Below are 14,508 nucleotides of genomic sequence, written 5' to 3'. Positions count from 1 at the left end.
CAAATAAGCAGTGGGCGCAGTCATGTATCGGCACCTACGTCACTGCTGACCGTTATGATTTCCAGGTTGTAAAAGACTTCGTTTATTTAGGAACCAGCCACCAACACCTATAACAATGAAAGCCTTGCAATCCAACGTAGAATCTCTCTTGCCAACAAGAGCTACTTTGGACTAAGTAGGCAATTGAGTAGTAAAGTCCTCTCTCGACGAACAAAACTAACACTCTACAAGGCTCTCATCATGCCCGTCCTCACGTATGGCGCAGAAGCGTGGACGTTGACAACATCCGATGAAGTGACGGAATTCTCCAGTTCTGAAAGTATTCGATGCGGTACCAGGTGGTAGCAAACGAAGAGGAAGGCCTCTTCAGATGGAAAGATCTGGTGCAGAAAGACCTGGCTTCACTTGGTTTGTCCAACTGGCACCGGTTAGTATTATACTCGAAAGAAACGACTGGAGCGCTTTGTTATCCTTGGCAAAAATCAAGTAAGCGGTTATTGCGCCAATCAAGAAGAAGAAGAAGACATCTCGACATTCTCAACCATTAGGTATTCATAAATTGACTGCTTAGCAGATTTTATTTGTAGGTGTGCTTGTAGTTGGATATAATTGTTAAGAGGCGTACTTCGAAAAATGAGTGAAACCTGAAGGAATCTAAATTTTGAAGGACCCTTGGCATACATAATTGGCACTTACAATCATGTCCAATCCGTAGCGAGGAAGGATATCCTTGAACAACCAATATTAGCTCAGTCGTTCATTGAAATGGCAGGAGGTTTGATATTCTTGCTGAACTAACGACTGGGACCGCAGTGCCATTGGGCATGATGATACCAATGTTTTGTCTAACGCTTTAAGACTGAACTGGGCAATACAAAGACTTGGAACGGGTTATCTGGAACCTAAAAGGTAAACGAGAACATGATACACGGACGGATTCTTCCCCGATGAAAGTACAAGATCCTCGGAACCGTCATTGGGCAAGAATACGAGTAATTTTCCAGCAGAAGTCTACGCAATAGAAATACGCCCTCACTTTAATCCTAGACGGAATTCTAACACCAGAAGCATGGCTCAATTTTTTCAAAGTACACCAAAACGGGTGCTGGCATGATAAGCTGAATATCTTAGGCCAGAACAGCCAGGCACGCATTCTAAGTATTCCAGAGCTTTAGGAATTACACGAAACGAAATGGAATTTTACGACCTAGGACGGGGTAACTTCTCCGCTCCTATTCCGGAAGTAGAGGAAAGATAAAGAAGATCATAGAGGGACAATCAAAATTATTGTTAGGTTGATTTAACCTTAAGGGGGCAGATACCTATAAACGGCCATCATTCGGCGGGCATTGTAGCATCGGCGTCAGTGACCTGAATACAAAAATCCAAACATTTTTTTGTTTATTAATGTCCTAATTTCTGTATAAATTAAAAACAAATGGAAAAAAAATTCGCGGAATAAAATGCTTCAAAAAAAGAAATGAATTTTGGGGCGAATTTTCCTACTATTTTTGCTTCGAAAAAATTATTTTTTCGAAATTGTAAATTCACATAGACATAGTAATATCATAAAAAAGATGTGTGCAAACTTTCAGAGAGATCGGTCAATAACTTTTCGAACTTATGGACACACATTTTTTTTTTCGAAATTTTACAGGAATCTGTCCCCTTATTTATTTTAGAATCACCACAGGAAACATATCAAGACATTGTAGATTGAATTATCAACTTACTTATTTGGAAATATTTTCCAATGCAATGTGCAGATTCAGTAGGGCGGGGGATAAACCGCCAACCATGTGCTGGCATCGAGCTTGGTAAACATATTTTACCAGAGGAGGAAATAAAATAGGAAAATACTAAAATTTATTGAGAAAGTTTGTACAGAGAATTCGAACCTGAAATCCATTTCCGAAAGTATTTTACCGGTAATACCATTTTCGAAAATGAGCAAATTATTTCTTATCATTTAGCCCACTCCTTTCATTGAGAAAAATTCGAAATATTAATACAAATACTCGCGACTAATTAGCACCCTGCACCCTGTTTCGGATTAGCCGAATTATATTCGGGTGCAGCGTAGTCCAATACATATTTTCGGAAATATCATATCAGCTTTAAGTCACAAATTTATTAAGCAGTGAAAAAACACAAATTTAAAGAACGGCAATGGCAATGTAAGGGATACGCTTGATTGCAAGTGAAAGTTGGTGCGCTTCGGCGTATAAACCATTTCTATACGTACAATTTTTTCTACATTCTTACACGTCTTTTGTAATGTAATTAGAACGAGTGCTAATAATCACAAAATATTTCTTTCCGTCACTTTCATCAATCAAATTTACGCTCTGATTTATGTAAACTTATCGATTAGTTAGTAATAGCAAAGCCAATGCGATTTTAGCCTCCATACGAGCGTATGTATGTAATTATGTACACAGTATTGATTTTTAAAACACTTTCTCTGCATTGCAATAACAAAAAGGAATCAAATAATAATAGTAGAGGGATTTTTTCGACCAAAAATTGTTACATACGCGTTACTTTATTCGAACGAGCTCATATATGGAGTTACATATAATATGTATGTATGTATGTAAGTATGTATGCACATACAACGTACTTATGAGCGACTATAAGCCGTAAATATCTTTATACAGTCAATACGATTGCATTTACGCGCACGTAGTTAAAATTGTTTATTTACAATATTTTTTTACTTCTCTGTAGCACCAAAAGTGTAACATGTTGCACTACGCGTTTGGGGGGATTTATTGCTTTTCACTTGCAATTAATGCATTTAAAAATCATATTTCTTGTTATAGCTTTAAAATAAATAACTACACGCACCAATAATAACAACAACAAAAATAGCGCAACACGCCAGCAATTGCAGCACCTGCACTATGATCGCTGTGCGCACCAACTGGTCTGGCAAGGCGGCTGCAGCAACAACAACACTGGCAACGGCAACAGCGACAAGTGCAATTGGCGGCGGGCGGTCGGTCGGCCGGTCGACTGAGTCGTTGGTTGACCAACGCAATGGCGTACGCACAACAAATTCCCAGCAGGAAAAACTTGAAGTGGTCAAACTAATTTCTTGTGCAGCACTAACGCCATTTTGCCAGCAATGAGCCACTTCGCTAATTATTATTATTTTTTATATTTTATTTAATAAGACGTCATAGATACTTAGCATTTGATGTTGTAAAGTGTTTTCCAATAGCAGGTGTTATTTTGAATAGCCCGTTATTTCGGTAGATATCACTTTTGAAGCTGCCATTTCTTGATATTTGACAAGTAGAAACTACGCCATTAATAAAAATGGTGAAAATTTGGCAGAGACGTTTCCTAAAACTCGAACATTTTTGGGTCATCGTGAAGCACCTTGTCGGACCGCAATACAGAAATTGGTGAAAAAATTCGAGCTGTAAGTGATGTGAAGAATAAAACCCGTGCACGTCGCTTAAAAACAGCCGAAAATGTTGCTGTTGTAGCCGAAAGTGTTGGATGAAAAACCAGGTTTGTCCATTCCTCTTTGTTCTTTGGAATTAGGCATTCCACAAACGTCATTACACCGTATTTTGCATAAAGGTTTGGATCTTAAAGCTTATAAAGTCCAGTTAACACAAGAACTCAAGCCGGCCGATCATCAACAACGTCGGGTCTTTGCTAATTGGGTCGTTGAAATGCATGAAAATGATCCGGAATTCCATCGAAAAATCATTTTGAGTTATGAGGCTCATTTACACCTAGGTGGCTTCGGTAATTAGCGAAATTGTCAGATCTGGGGCTCAGAAAATCCAAGAGTTATTGTTGAAAAGCCTCTCTATCCTCGACGTGTGACTGTTTGGTGCGGCTTATGGTCCGGCGGAGTCATTGGTCCTTACTTTTTCGAAAATGAAGCTGAAGCAACAGTTATGGTGAATGGCTTGAGCTATCGAGAGATGATTTACGAGTTTTTATGGCCGGAATTGGATGGTATTGATCTGGACAACGTTTATTGCCAACAAGGCGGCGTTATGTGCCACACAAGCAACGAAGCCATTGATCTTTTACGGGAATAACACCTCTAATTGGAAAACCCTTTATGTCTGCGTAGCACATCAATAAGAAACTAAGTAAATTCATTCAAAATTAGCTCTCTATACCTTAAACAAGGGAGATCCAATTAGTCCACTTCTTAACCTAATGCGATCCCTGCCCTATTGCTTCTTTGGCCAGTATGCAAAGGAATCTGTTTGTCGGTAGACTAAAGCACCGTATAATAAAAGTCGTATATGGAGTGTTGAAAAACTGCGGTAACAATCCTTATTCTAACTGGAGCATATCGAGTTTAGAGGAAGAAATATTCACTTTTTTAAGTTTCTCTACTGGCTCATATCTATCAACACTTCGTTAATTAATTCAAAAGTGATCATCTACTTGTTATCGCTCACTGTTAAAATCATTTGAGAAGGGAGCCAGCCATGGTGGCTTTTTCCCATGCCATAGAAAGTTTAGTTGCGATCCCGACTGCATAATAACAAAGTTGACTCTACTAAAACTTAGTAAATTTAACCTTTGGGTGGATAACCATGACAGCATTTCTTCATAAACGAATTCTTACCAAAAGATAAGTCTTCCTTACTAATCTTCTATTCCAAATTTGTCTCCCTATGTACTTATCGCAAAAAGAAGTTCAAATGTTATATCTTTGAAATAATGAGCAAGATATTTTCTTTTCTAATATCCATGAAAAAAGTTTTTATTATGTCTTTCTAGCATTCAGAGGTAGCATAAAATTGAGGGCTCCTCCATTTGTTGGAGTCGTGTTAAACATAGTTCGTGATACTTGATGCACAGAGTGCCAAGATGTCGTCAACGTAAACTGTTAATTGGCTCTCTAGTTTGTTGAAGTAAGAAGTGAGATAATAGCGGTTATACTTACGACAGAGGTTGGCAAAAACTGAAATTGTGTTGATGATGTGAGAAAAAATCAACATAGCCACTGTCAATGCTTTTTCGTTGTCATCTAAACAATGACTCATTGGAAGAGCGTAAGAATACGTGTGGGCACAATTGTGCTGTCAACGCCCCGATGACGTAGCAGCTAAAGTTATTCTCGCAATTTGGCTTCAGATAGCCAAGTCTTGTATTCTTTCATCATTCTTGCATAAAACAGGTTGAGCTCTCTCTAACTGTAATCGAGCAATTGCCGTCCTGCTGGAACTATGTACATTTGTGGCCTTTGACGCAAAGAAATGTCGTCCAACAGATCAACAATTCTGTTCTGCAGATAAACTAAATAAGTAGCGTCTGTTAATCAGTTTGGACTTAGAAACTTATCGCTTACAATACCTATACAAATTCCAAAACAAAAACACGTGTCTGGGGCGTCCAGATTCCTTTAGAGTACGGGATTTCCATTGGCCCAAATATGTGAATTACAATAAATAATAAAATAATAAAATAATAAATAATAAAAATTAATTACTCAATTTCGTGAGAACTTAAGCTCATCAGAAAATAGGATGTTGACAAAAAGGCAGAGGTTTTCAGAATCACTGCGTAAAAGCCAGCGGCAAAATCCAAACATACTTGTGGATCGAGTTGAGTTAAGACCAGGATTCATTCTACCTCTGCTGATACCGCGCTAGAATTTCATCTTCTGCTCTAGGGACAGATACCGGATCTTGATCTTCCGGTTAAATGGCACTGTTTGTTCAATGAACAGATGTAACGCAATCTTTCGTGAGGCCTTCCAAACATTTGATGCGAAGGTGACTTGGATATGCTTCAGCATAAATACGTGACGCTTCGGGAGCTATCCCATTAACACAAAAGGTATTTGACCTTATTTTTAATTTTTTGTATATTTTAAATCTCAATAATATTGTATCAAAGCAATCAGAAGTTCTGAATATTTCAGTGTTCGTTGCTCCAGGCCGGGTTTTATAAACTGCTCTTCATTAAAACTTGTTATGTTTAAAGTCCGTGTATGCTATAACTCAAAATCTCGACCAACGCTTTTAAATGGTTTAATTCTTCACCCAATTCCTGAGACTTTTTTTAATAAAATTATGCAATTTGTTTTTTTGCAAAAATCTGGTTTTTGGCTTCAAAGTGTTACGAATAATTTAAAAATTGAAAAAACCTCTCTCAAGAATTCCTCGAGAAACATCTCCTTAAACAAATGCATTGTTTTGCTTTTTGGGGATCAGGATATTTTGTTGTGAATTAAGGTGTACACCGAAAAACAACTTTTGTTTTGAGACGCCTCTGGAGATTTACTATCACTCGCCTAATTTTCAATATTTCGCAATGAGAATGTGGAAAAATATTGTTAAAATGTTTCATTATTATATGGAATTTGACTGAATAAACTACATCATCGATTTCGCCAAGAAAAATTCCCAAATTTATGCCTCTTTTTCTCCGAATAAACGAAGTATAGAACGACAAAAAAGTATAGAGCGTCTCATCAGTCAAATTGAGTACTTATACCAAACCACCGCAAGAGCTGTGTGTTACAGGGAGCCATTGACGCTTCAGAGAATATATTATATGTAGCTGAATTGCTTACTTGTAAAAGAGAAGGAACACACTCGCAGCGAGCACGATCAATACTAACGGATTTCCCTGTTGGGTATTTGTTGTAGTTATGTATTTAGCTCTTGCTGCTGCACTTCTAACGAGCGAAAGTTTATAAGTACAAACATATGTATGTCTGTATGGATGTAAGTGTATAAGTGAAATCAAAAACAATCGTACGCACTTATCTACTTATAAAAACTAAATACAATCATACAGGTCTCCAAAAGGTTCACGCTGTATACCAACACACATGCATACATGCGTACACACACTCGTCCGCACTCCCAAACACAGAATACAACTAAAAAATTAGATTTGATACAATTAATCATTTATTGCCATGGTGCGTTGCTGTCACAGTGCGCAAGTATTTCGACAGGCGGGTGACGAAAAGAGGTAGAAAGAAACAGCTACCAGGTTTGGTAGCTAATGAAATTGAAAAGTTGAAGCTGTTCACGTTTTAGGAAATGCGATCACAACTATTGCAATCAATGAACTGTGAGTAGCTGCATCCATATGTGGAAGTGATTAACACTTTTGGTAAGCCCGATTAGTAAAATAATGACTAAAAAATAGTTAAAACTATGAAATGGAGTTTTTTGTATTATTACAAATTTTGCATTCATAAAGGCTCCCTCACCTAAGAAGGTGCATTGAGCAAATAATTAGAAAATTTGAAATTTAGGTTTTAAATGAATATTTTGTACATGAAAAATAGGCGTAAAACTAATTTAATTCGATTAAGAGATTTTACGAAATTTTAAAGGAAAACGTATGAGGTTTTACAATCGTGATTAATCCTGATTTTGTTCCAAAATTGGAGTGACCTTCTACATTTTGAATTCGACTCCGAACAGCGGCTGTTTTTTGTTTTTTTTTTTTTGAGGAACTTTTTCATGGCAGAAATATACTCGGAGATTTGCCATTGCTTGCCGAGAGAGGACCACTATTAAAAAAAAATTTCTATCATTTGGTGTTTCATGCCCGTGTTTCAAATCTGTGCACTTCCGAATAGTAATAACGCGTCAACCAATTCCGATACGGCTTTTATTACTTACTTAAGGGGGAAACCAGTTTAGACTTATCAAAAAATCGACATTTTTTATTGCATAAATTGTTAGTATAACTACTCAAAAATATGTGGTATAAATTTTAAAGCGAAATTCGCATTATTTCCGATTCTATGAGCGCTTCAGTGACTGCCCGTCGGTTCCGCACCGTAGCGCGCGTTAGTTAGAACGACGTTTTTCTCAAAACTGCTTTTTACAACTGGTGGGCACTCTAGCTCAAAAAACTTATCGACCAATCGTTATAATATTGATTTTTCGGAGTATTATACAATATATTTTTCGGAGTATTTTTTATTCAATCCTAATTCATATGAACCTAATTCTGGAATTATATTATCATTAAAAATATTTTTTTAAGCAAAATAGATGAAAAAATATGGTATGAAAAAATTACATTGTGTTCAAGCGCCTCAAAGATGCAATTTTCAACATTGTTTTATCAAAATTAGGTTCATATTCTTAGGAAACTTGTTGTTAACGAAAAAAAAAAATTTGTTGTTGATTACGGAGAAAAATTGCAACTTCAGGAATGCTCACCAGCAAGATACTAGGAGGGCGATCGTCCATGGACAACACGCTCTAACGCCACTATTTCCGGCGGAAATCGCTTGAAAGAATTTTAAAGTGTACTTAAAAATATGAGTAAAATACTCTCCAAGTTCAAACAATTTCTGATTATTCTTTCCTTGTTCAAAAAATTCACGAAGAACACCAAAATTTCGGCCTCCTAAACCGGTTTCCTCCCTTAATATATATATATGTACATGTAAGGAGGACTTTTTCGAAAGAAAACTATTAAGTGAAGTAATCTCTTGCTTAACACTAATGATGAACTTTAGTTATCAGGAAAAAAATAAGCATAAATATATCTAAATCTCAGTCCAGCGAGAGCAGGACAGCTTGGGAGAAGACACTGAGATAATTCCACATCATTAAACAGACAGCTGCTGAGGAAAGAAGTCGAAGCAACATCAAGTCACTCCGCGTAGACTGCAAGGTTTCAAGGGCATCCAAACACGTTTATTACACAGGCAAACCCCTCGACGATCCACTAGGTAAGGCATCCGCCTAGCAGTTTCCTGCCTGCAATGTTCTTGTGACTAACGAAGAACCCAAATGGGCGTACTGTCGAGTTATTAATATGTGGTCGAGAGGGAAGTCAGGTATACCCCGACTAATTTCGAGCACACTAAGAACGAGTCCAGGGCCCTAGTTGCCGCTTGTCTGGCTGAGTAAATATTTACTTCCTTGATAGTAGTTAAACAAGTAAGCAACCAATCAACTGCTCCTTTGATTCCGGCTACCTTCGCCTGGATCACATTGCAGTGGTTCGGTAGCCTTAACTTCTGTTTGATGGGGACCTCCTCACAAAACTCTCCAACCTTTCCGTCCAACTTCGAGCGATCCTGCAAAAGTAAGACATGTTTTGCCTCCAAATGCTGAACTCCACCTAATCTTCTCTTGAAGGAATATCATTGGAAAATGTCCCACTCGGACCCAGTTATTAAAGATACTAGAGTGTTCGTAGCGTAAGTTTAACTTGTAGTCCGAGCATCAGACTAAGATGCAAACATGGCACATGCAAACATAAGTTTTTGACGTGATAACGTCTTATAATTCGATTTAACAGGCTGCACGCACGAAAAAATGTGTCGTTACCTTGCTCATTTATTGTTACCTTGCTCATTTGTCGTTACCTTGCTCATTGCCGTTACCTTGAATGAACTGCAAGCGAAAGCGCGGAACGAACGACAAAGCAAACAAAGCAAACGAAAGGCAACGTTCGACATCTTGCTCTCTCCTATTTAAGTGAGCGTATATATGTATGTATATGCGCATATGTATTTGTATTTGCATATGCCTTATTATTGATTATTATTAATTTGATTTACTTGAAGGATTTAAAATAAAACCAAGTTTGTTAATAATACCTGTTGTTTTAATGTTATTATTATTAATTTTTTTATTATATATGAAGGAAAAAATGTATGGTATATTAATATTTACCACATACCTTATAAGATATGTTGTATACTACTATATGTATATAAACATGCATATACATATACAATTTCGCGCAATTTTCAAAAAGAATAAATCTATATGTAAAGATGCATACAAATCATATGGACATATCAAATATACGAATCTATTCCGTACGCAAGCAAATGTAAGCTAATGTGCTTGAACTGTGCTTGAACTGCAAGCGAGAGCGTGGAACGAACGACAAAGAGCACAATCGGTCCCTGCGTTCGGCAACGTTCGACATCTGGCTCTGTCCTACTTGAGTGAGCATATATATGTATGTACATGCGCATTTGTATATAAATTCACATACTTGTATTTGCATATGCCTTCTTCCTGTGTGCATGGTAATAAACCAATCCTCTGTTGAGAATAGGACGATGATAGAAAAAGTAGGAAATGAAAGGGAGTGTTTCGAGTGTAAAGTGTCTTGAAAAAGGCAAATCGATGATGGTGCCTCTTAGTGTTGTTGACTTATTAACGTCTGATGCACAATCGAAATTGAAGATATCTTTCATGAATTTGGTAAATGTTTCGTCATTTTTCACGTCTGTGTAAATGTAACTTGACCTATTCCATTGCAATTCCATTTATCTCCTCTTCTATATCCATACAAAATATCTATCAAACAAATAAAATTAAAATTTTGTTTTGAAAATTGCAACCATTCCATCAATATTTTCTTATGACGTTGTCACGTTAAACTATCGTCAGTAAACCGACTTTACAGACAACCTCTTTTTGATTTAATAATGACCTTGACTGCCAAATTCCAGGCAAATTCGAAGAAAAAGTTTAAGTTATCAAAATTGGAATTAAACAATTAAAGGACTTTTTACTTTCAAGGCTACATTTTCCTTCACCTTTTACTATGCTCACGTCTACAGTTGTGGTCCTTGTTTCTACCGTAAAAGTATATTCAGGTAATGAATTAAATCGGTCTATAAAAAAATTCGTTCAATATATCTCGCCAACAGGAAAATAAACACATTCTTCACTGATAGATCACGCGTGAGTACTGTCAAACAAAATACATAATTTTTTTCAGTATTCATTAACATTTCATCATGGAAAGGCTTACGCGCTCAGGCAAACTTATGGGGTACATCGATGAGGCACATTTTTAGCTTAATGGTTACGTCAATAAGAAAAATTGTCGTATTTGGGCTGAAGAGCAGCCCGAAGCCATTCAAGAAGAGCCATTACATCCATTGAAAACAACCGTTTGGTGCGGCCTACGGGCTGGAAATCTACTGGCTGAAATCATCGGCCCATATTTCTTCAAAGACGAGGCTGATGCCAATGTAACAGTGTTTGGCGAACGCTATCGCGTCATGACAAACGACTTTTTGATACCGGAAATTAAAGCCTGTGATCTCCACAACAAGACGGCATACGACACTACTTGCCATACAGCCGGTGAAACAATGAATTTACTCTGTCTTCATTTCGGAGAGCAATTTCTTTCTCCTCTCGGACCAGTGCATTGGCTACCAATATCGTGTAGTATAACACCTTTGGGCTTTTATTTGTGGGGTATGTAAAGTCTAAATGCTTTGTGGAAAAACCAGCTTCCATTGAGACATTAGAAGCAACATTACTGAAGTTATACGCGAGGTACCCACCGGAGGACTTCGAGTCATTCAACATTGGTGTTGACGGATGGCCGAATTAAGGCGCAGTTGCGGGATTATCTTTGAAAAATAAGTGTCATGAATGGTTTTACCCAAAAGTAATACAAATTGTCCAATCAATTTAAATTTCTGTTGTTGTATTTCAATTTAAAATCCGATACCTCTAAATTGATCACTTGATCATTTTACAATATATTCCGAATCGATATACAAAGTGAAGTTCAAAATAAACAAGACTGAGCTAAAATAGAAACGAAAGGAGCTTTGTTCTGTTAACTTCGACTTTATTTATTCAAAATGGTCCCCTCTAGCCTCGATACACAGTTCTGCGCGATCTAAAAGCTTTTCGAAAGATTGTTTTAGGTCATTGACCGGAATGTCCTTCAGGATGTCGGTAAAAGCCTTTTCCTTTCATGGCCAAATGCCATTTTCCGAATAGGTAGAAGTCACAGGGAGCCATATAAGGCGAATACGGTGAGTGATTGATTGTTAAAATGCGATTTCTAGTCAAAAAATCAGTCACAAAAGTAGATCGATGAGATGGTGAATTTTCATGCAATAAGCGCCAGCTTCCTCCTTCGCGGTATTCCGCGTGAATTCGACGAATGCGATGCAACAAACGCTTCAAAACGCCAAGATAGAAAATTGCATTGACGGTTTGGCCCATTGGCACGAACTCTTTGTGGGCAATTCCCTTGGAATTGTAAAAACAAATGAGCATCGACTTGATTTTTGACTTCTCCAAACGCGATTTTTGGGTGGTGGCTCGTCCGGGGGCCTTCCATTCGGACTTTGACGCTTAGTTTCGGGTTGGATGTTAGAAACACCACGTTTCATCATCAGCTACAATGTTGAAAAGGAAGCTCTCGTATTTTCTCTCCTCTTTAATGAGGTCTTTCGAATGTTGAATTCTGAGCAATTTTTAATCCTGAGTTAACTTGTGTGGAATAAAACGTGCACAGACCAAATGATCAGTTAAAATGCGATAAATCGATGTTTTGGAGATATTCAACTCCGATTTCATGAATTTCAACGATGATTTCGGTTCATTTTTACTAAATTTACGAACAATTTCGATGGAGTTCTCGGTGATTACTGATTTTGGGCGGCCCGTGTGTTCATTGTCATTTATGCCTTCACAACCATCTCTGAAACGTGTAAACCACTCATGAACTCTGGCATGAGATAGACAATCATCGCCATAAACTTTTTTCATCAATTCAAATGTTTCGGTAAACGTTTTACCGATTTTAAAAATAAATTATAATTAGCTCTTCGCTCGAAACTCATTTTTGTACCGATGACACAAACATACTGACACTTCAGACGCAATAAATTTCATTTGGAGCCCAATTCTCACTTTCTAGAAAGCCTCCTATCGAATTTCACGACATTTTGAAGCGTTGAAACTTCTCCTAAAGTGTTACGGAAGAAGTCGGCCGTTAAGCCATCAGTGAGTTAAGGGGAATAACATGCTTTTTTTGGAGCGTGCCGTAATTGACTCTCTGATGGAAGCCTGAGCTATCACCTCCACGCGGTAACGGCTGGAAACTTCTGTGTATTTGTTGGTTGTCGTAGTTTGTTATTTTGTTAACAAATGCTTTAATCGACAAATACGCAGAAGGCTAAGATAGACAGACTCCTAATCCAAGGCGGAACAGCATATGCCGAGGGATGCGTGGCTAAGAGGGTGCTTAGTCGTGAATATGCGAACTCCGGATACCTGGTGACCTCCGGTTTTAATTAAATGCCTTCCCGCGGTACAAGGGCTCTGCCGTGGGTGACCTCACTTCCCTAACACTCGTGGGAATCACATGGAAAAACCAAAAGAAAAAACAAAAACCAAACACGACGAATCTGCTGCTGGGCAATCGTCGTCGGTCAACTCGACCGAATCAGCCATCGGGCTGAATAACCCTCTTTCGGCTGCGCGCAGCGTTGTTGGACATGCGCCTAGTCAACCTTCAACAGCATCTGCTTTGGCAGGTGCTGTTGGAAAGAAAATCCCCTCATCAACATCCACACAATCTAAGGAAGACCGACCTCTCCTGGCTCCTAGGCCAACGTCGGAACTTTCAGAATCCGGTCATGAGTCAATGGACTCCTCTGATACCGACACCCTGTGTGGAGACAACAATAGTGTTGTCTCAGAAAAATCTGGATGCACAGTCATTGGTTCAGACCTTGGTAAACTGAACCTAACATCTGGCTTCGTCAAAATGAAGTCAGCTGAGAAAAGGCGTTTCAAGCAAGCGATGGCAAGTGGTCACTCTAGAGAGAAGGCTCTGGAGATAGCGAGAAACGCCTCCACGGCGAAAAGAGTGCGCTCGGAAGAGTCAGCCAAAGAAACGCCAGGTGGCAAAAAACCCAAAACGTCTTCGCACGTGGGAAGGCCAACTTTTAGCCAAGTGGCTAGCATTGTTCGGCTGGGTATTGTCCCTTCTGATCTAGCTAAGTCACCTTTTAACAAAGAACAATTGGTTCTTATTCAAGAAACGGTTATTGACGTAATGATCGAGGTCGACGACAATAACAAGCCAGTATTTGAGGGTGCAATACACAGGAACGGTTGGTTGCTGTTTCTTTGCTCCAATAATGACACGGCCAAATGGATGCGAAGTAATTTCGATCTGATTAAGAAGAAATGTGGGCTAGAAATGATGCTCGTGGAGGAAAATGATTTTCCTAAAGCGTTCATCGTGAGGGGTTTCTTCCCACAGAGTATTGAACTCTCTAACGAGAAAATTCTTGCGACCATTGGGGTCCAGAACAACCTAGCAGCCAAACACTGGAAAGTGATTCAAAGGTCGACCGAAGGTGCCATACTTCACCTTATCATGGCGGTTGACGACGAATCGCTGAGTAGGCTACCAGAGCTGAAAGGCAAGATTGCATATCGCTTCGGCCATGTGCGCCTTATCCTCAAAAGCAATAAAGCGGGGGTAAGGGCAGAGGAAAGCGTTGGTACAGCAGAGCGCGCAAGAAGTACCTGCCGCAACATCCGTAAGTAGTGCTGCTGGGCATACTGATGAAACGACACCCAAAGAGGAAGAAGAGGAGAAACCCTCAACAAGCAAAGCGGCGTTAGAGCGACAAAACGCGATAAAGGTCGTGAAAAAGGCTACCGCTGCAGCTCGGCACACACAGGTGCCAAAGCAAGCAAAACCACGGCCGGTGGGGGGTCATAAGGACCACAAAAACAA

This window comes from Anastrepha obliqua, chromosome 5 (genome assembly GCF_027943255.1).
Source record: "Anastrepha obliqua isolate idAnaObli1 chromosome 5, idAnaObli1_1.0, whole genome shotgun sequence".
Taxonomy (NCBI): Eukaryota; Metazoa; Arthropoda; class Insecta; order Diptera; family Tephritidae; genus Anastrepha; species Anastrepha obliqua.
This window is presented reverse-complemented; position numbering follows the sequence as displayed.